This window comes from Coloeus monedula, assembly GCF_965178545.1.
Source record: "Coloeus monedula genome assembly, chromosome: 4".
NCBI lineage: Eukaryota > Metazoa > Chordata > Aves > Passeriformes > Corvidae > Coloeus > Coloeus monedula.
In genome coordinates this window covers 18,648,864-18,655,484 of record NC_138784.1, presented here as the reverse complement: position 1 = coordinate 18,655,484, position 6,621 = coordinate 18,648,864, and positions in this window count along the sequence as shown.

Sequence of the window (6,621 nt, the reverse complement as noted above, 5' to 3'; positions counted from 1 at the left end):
TTCTAATGTTTACTACCTAAAATGCTCATTAAAACTAACATGGTAACTGTAATGAGAAAAATGAGTTCCACATTATGCAAATATTTGCACTGGTGGCCCAGGATTTGAATTCATCTGGATTATAGCTGGTGGAAACAGCTAACAAACAAGGTCAAGTTTCCTCCTTGTGTCTGAGAGCTTTTTCACAGCTGACTGGGTTGCTCACTCATCAGCTGGGCAAGACCCAACATCCTTTAAATTATCTCTTAAGGGGGGTGTGACTGCTGCTTTATGTGGGGCTCACATACAAGCTCCTGATCAGGGAGCTGATTAAAGGAATTTCCAGAGCTGGCCTGGTTTGGTTGATGGTGACTACTACAGCTGTAATGTGAGAGTTCTACTCAAAGGAGAGCATAAAAGGATAAAAAGTATGGTGAAGGAAGCTGTCAACATTATGGAAAATCAAAGCTCAAGCAAAAGTACAGTAGATTCTGAAAACAGATGTGGGGGAGGTCTCTTACAGTGGTGATTTTAAGGCCCACTTCAAGAAAGTCTGTAAGCAACTGTTTGGTTTTGTCTCTCAAACTCATATTTTTCCTTTCAGGTAGGGTTATATGAATTTTTTTGGAGGCAGAACTCTTGGCTTGATTAGAACAACAGCAACAACATAGAAGTACAGAAGCAATCAAAACTTGTGAAAAATCTACCTGCTTTGCTGTGAAACTAAACTTTGTGCTGGGGAATGAGCAAACATCTTGTTTTGGTGTCATTGGCCAAGCCCAGGTAATGCTAATGTTAGTTGGAACTAATGTTGCTCTGTCTGCTTCATGTAGCTAGGCAGGGCCACTTGGAGTTTGAATTTCCAACCAGGGGATGAGTTTGCCTTCAAGGGGAAAATACTTCCCAGTCTCCAGCTAAAGTTACCTCAAAGATTTTTTTTTTTCTATCCCCATAAGCCTAAACTAACCAGTTTCACTTTATGACAAGAAGTTTTAAAATCCTAAAGAAATTGCATTGTACTAAAGGGGAGCAACTGGAGCTGTAACCACTTGCACTGTGCACAGAATGGGAAATACTGAGTTACCAGGCTGCTTTTCTCTTGCCAAGTCTTCCAAAGTGGTAGGTATGGAGCATCTCTGGCCTCTCTGGATAGCCAGAGAGGCTATGGCATTCTAGCATGGCACCACTGAGCTGGTAAGAAGTTTTTTCCTAATGCCCAACCTGAATCTCCCACACCCCAGCATGGTGCTGCTGCCCTGTTGCCCCTTGCTTTACCACCTTTCACTGCTGGAACAAGTTTGGTTCTGTGGTCTCTGGGGTTTAGTTTCAAGTATTTGTAGGTTGCTTTACATCCCTGCCACGCACTTAAAAAGTACAGTCTAGTGAGCATGAAGTATTTCAAACCACTCTAAATGCTGTTCTACTTTACTGCTGGGGATGAATAAGAGTTATAGATTCAGTTATGGAAATCCTTTAACAGAACTTGAAAATCCAAGGTGTGGTGATTTAATATTTTTTTACAACTTGCAGTTTTACCACATCTTTGTTTATACCAAGCTACAAGCTCAGTTTTCATATGACTATCCTTCCTAATAATCAAAAGCCTTTTAAGAGCTGTTTATGGGGACAGGTGTCTCATATCAGCAGACTTTAAAAAAATACTCCAAATAGATGTTATCTCTATAGTGCATGCAGCAACCAGACAAATGCAAAGAACTTGGAACTGCACAGACAGGTGTGAGAAAGCTGATCTATCTCCTTATCTGAAAATTACAAGGGTCAGAGATACACAGGTCTGAAAAGGTCATAGCAGGGAGGAGGAGATGGCAAATGATGGAGTATGGGAATAGTCTGCTAAATTCAGCCATGGGTGAAAGCCAGTGGCAGGTGAGTGACCTGTTGTCAGGAGGAAACACGAGCAGGCAGGGCTGTCAAATACCACTTAAAAATGCTGGAGCTGGGGTGTTTCCACCAACCATTGGGGTACAGTTTCTGACTAGTATGTTTGGGCAATTAGAGAACTCCAGCAACTGGGATAATATTACTGAAGATGCTTCCCATCAAAGCTCCTTAGGGAACAATGAATAATAAATAAGCATAAGACATTGGCTCTCTTGTCCCTTCAGAACTTTCCTTCCACATGAATGAAGTTTCAGTGAACAAGGCTGCATCTCCTGATGTAGCCCTGGGAGCCACCACTCTATCAACACAGCTACTGTTGAAATGAAGAAGGACCCAAACAGATGTATCTCACTTTGTTTTGGCAAGAAAATCCTCAAGTCACACTTGAAACACCCTTTGTTTTGAGACCTTCCTTTTCCTCAACCCTGTGGTGAATTTTCTGTGTCTGAAGTTTTGGATTTTATGGAGGTAAGCAATGTGTTACCCTGACTTCACTGCTAAATTTACAGGAGATGGAACTGACTTTGATGTGGGAGCAGAGATGGGACTGCTGGATTATTTCTGGTCTCAACTTTGTCACCTTCAGAAATTGTCTCCTAAGCCAGAGCAAAAACAATTTGTACTTTATAGTGTGCATGCACATTTCAGCATGCCTGTTGTACACAGGACATCCCAAAAAAACAGTAATTGATTTATCTTGGAAGAGGGTGGGGAAGAATCATATTTTGCTTAGTTTTGGAGGAAAGTTATTGTTACAGCCCAGAAAGAGAAAGAATGTTGGCAAGATCTTCACAGAAACTCTCCTTTTCCTCCTTCTTACCCTGACAAAGCAATTGTTAAATGACATGCATGTAACAATCAAACTGTCCCCTTCCAATAAAGGTGCCTCTGCTTAAAGGACAACAGCATCAGCCAGTGTAAACTATGGGCTATTTGCTGTCCTTTTTGTGAAGGTCCTGCTGGGGCTTTGCTTGCAGCCAGAGCTAAACATCCTGGGGTCTGCCTGGGGTGAAGGAGAGAAGCCTTGCCAGTGATGCTGCCAGCAGTCAGGAGGATGTCTTCTTGCCTGAACCACAGGGCCATGAGCATTTAACAAGAATTTCATATTTTATTAGAATTGTAGTAAAATATTTTTCAGGCTTGAGATATTACAGTGATTTTTAATTTTATTTTTGCTTTGTGTCTACTGAGAAACAAAATTCCAGCCTAGGTCCTACTGCCTGACTGCAGGAGTGGAAACAGTGACAGAGCAAAATATGCATCTACCACAGGTGGTTGGTATGAACATGTGAGAGATCAGGGACGGCTCTCCAGGGCTGCACCTTCATTACCTTTGTTTTGTTTCCTGCTGGGAATCAGCTCACTGCTGTTTGCCAACTTCAATGGAGAACCTGAGAGCAGGCACACATTTCCCAAGGCTTTGGCCAGCCACAAGGAACAGGACTGTTTGATTGATGCTGGTAAGTGCATTTTTTCCATGAAGTGAGTGCCCACAGGATGGGTAGAGAGCAGCGTTTGCCTCTGTGCTGTTCAGAGCCCACCCAAGCTGCTGTGTTGTGCCCACCTCAGATTTGTTCAAATGATCCTTGGCCAAGCATCCATCCCACTGCTCTAAGGCAGATGGGCAGAGATTCAGATGGCTCAGGGATGGGGCAGGAAGCTCCCTGCTCCTGTGGGAAAAGTGAGTGTGCACAATGACAGAGCATCCACCGTGTGCCTGACATTTGGTCACTGAAATCACACAGGGAATCTTGCACATGGAACAGTAAATGTTCCTCCAAAGCTGCTCCAGTGCTCTGCTGTGTTGGATCAGGGTGGGGGTGCTGGACTTGTTTTTGTTCTCATTCTGAGTCAGGACATTAGGATTTGAAGGCACATTTCCATTGGATGATGCACAAAATGGTAACAGTGGGGCCCAACTTCTAAATCTACATATAAACACCTTCTTAGATCAGGCCTCAGATTCTTATGCTTTTTTTCTCTCTTTTTTTTTTTTTTTTTAATGCTTATTTAACAAATCCACATCTGTAGCCACTACAGTGGATGTGAAGAACATGAGGTTGCTTTGTAAAACACAGGTCTGTGCCTTTCAGATGCACTAAATAGCTCTTCTTTTATAGGTGAGCATATCATAGACTGTAGAATTCTTTGTGGCCTATTTATTATCCATAACAACCCTCACAATGGGTTAATTACAACCCTGAGGTAATGGTGAATTTGTCCACCTCTCCTCACAACAGCAGAAAATAACTGATGTAATCAGGAAACCTATCCTTGGAGGATGGGTAATCCATGCTGTGTATGCAGCAGGAATTCTTTTAAAGGCCTCTGCTCAAATCTTTCACACCAGAAGACAATCATTCCTCCATCTCTTTATGTCATTCAAACTGTGCCAAATCTTTTGCAATAACACTTGCAACAACATTACTGCTATCCAAAATACCAGTTCTTGACTTCGAGGTTTTAAGTAATTTCAGGTTGAGTAGTAGTACCACTAAAACAAAACACAAAAACTCCCTACAATGCTGGTGCAAATATTGCTTTGTAGATTCTCCTTTTTATCACCATGTATATATCATCAAACCCGAGTTTCTCATCCCAGCCTCCCTTTACGTTAAAAACTCTTATCTCTTGTCCATATGCTTTTAAAGTAACAAATATTATCCTATTATAAAAATAGTATTTCAAGGCTATATGTATCATATGTTTAGAGCACCTTTTTTTCCCAGCATCTGGAGAGAAGGAACTCCTTAAGAACCCCTATTTTAATTTTCAGAAAGATATAATGCCTCCATTGCTCTCACTGCAGCATCCTGCGTGCTGCTGCATTGTAACTGCAATGCAATGGTTGCCAAGGTTCTCCAGTCTTTAACAACTGTGCAGGGTTTAAACTCATACACAGTTTTTAGCTGGGCTAAGCCCAATGTCCAGAGTTTTGAGTTAAAACTCAAGTGTGCTCGTGTATCCTAAGGCACAGTGTGCTTTCCAGGCAGAGTTCAACACTGATAGTACAACATTACTGATTTATTTTGTTGTTATTCCAAGCCAAACACAGCTATTCTGGCTGGAGCCCATTTTCTTATGACCTTCATGGGCTTCAGAAAGTTTCTGAACTTTCTGAAAGATTTCTCCCTCCTTGGCAGCAGCTAAAAAAGCCCCTATCACTATTATTTTTCTGTGGCTCAGACATGGCTATTTCCCTTTCTGGTGAAAACACAGTAAGGATGTATTTTTGAGGGTCAAAAAATGCCTTTAAATTTCTCTAGAACTGAGGAAGACCTTAAGCCTCTTACTGAAGCTGCAGGAGGTCCCAGATGTTTAAGTACAATCGAGGTAGTAGTGGTATCCTTCTGAACCCCAGAAAGAAGAGCAAGGTGGGGATTTTGGGGACCCAGCTTTTTTCAAGGTGCAAGTGCTGGTAGTTACACTCAGTCCTTAGCTGATTACAAATCAGAGCCTCCAAAATGCAGGCACAGGTAAGAGAGGGCCTTGTGCAGATTTGGAGGGAATAGGTATGGGTCAGCACTGGAAAAAACTGCCTGATGATGAGCACTGGATTTGCAGCTGGAGTCCTTGTTCCCTGTCATGGTCATGGTGCTGCTCTGTGATGATGGGTGTGTGCAGAAGCCCCTGATACCGTGGGGGTATTTGCAGTATTGGCTCCAAATTGTAGCTGCTAAGGACATGCCTGCTTCCTCCTCTCTGTATCTGTGCATATTTAGGCTGGTCTGAGAGAGGACTAAGAATAATAAGATACAAATAAGAGAATGGGAGCTTGGGTTGAATAATTGAAAAGTTTTTAAAGAAATGTTAAGTTCCTAAACTTGAATTATTTACGGTCACACTGTATACAGCACTGGAAGATACAGCTGAAGGAAGGATGCAAGCAAATTCTAATTTCTGATCCTAAGCCTAGAGTGCCTCTAATGTGTATTTTAGGATGTTTTTAGCTCTGAACATGTGAAATAAGACAAAATTAGTTTATTTCCCCTTCATATGCAAAGCTATTAATAAATCCAAAGTAAGCCTGTAGAGAAAGGAAAACCCCATATCTGTGTATAATGTCTGCACTAAAGCCCTTTTTGTCTTTGGTGTATTTGAGCAAATCTCCCTGCTGGGTTTTCAGTGGGCAGGTTCTGTGCAACATCTAAACCAATATTCCAGGCATAACTCACATGGTTGCACCAATATCTGATGTTTCAGGGCTTGTCAGGGTGTGCTGTGATGAGCTCAAATATGCATTTCTTCGTCTCTGATTTCTGTTCCCAGATCTTTGTCTCCTATCGGATGATGCCTTAAGGTCATGTTATCTTCCCCATGGGATGGGTCTGGAGTATGAGTAAGGAATGTAAACTGAGGTTTTAATCAGCAGCAGTTTAAGTAAAGGAATGGAAGAGCAGCTGCTGGAGTTTAAATAACTTGGGAAGCACCAGATCTGAACACTTTGCGCAGCTTGTGCATGATTCACTGCTCATCAGGCTGCCTCATGAGCCATCCCCCAAGAGAGCTGTGAAGAGACACTGTTGGGCTTTTTGGCCCTGAAAACTAAAGATGGGAGAATCTGGCAAGCTGGAAGCTAAGTGTGGTGACACAAACAGGCAGCCTGACTGCCCTCAGCTTCAATGGGCTGCCTTTGGAGCACGGACTGCCAGCCTGAACAGTAGCCAGGGGAGGGCTGGGGTTCTCGTGTGTGGTCTATGATGGTGCCAGCTCATTTCACCTGCAGTTTTTTTATGGGTC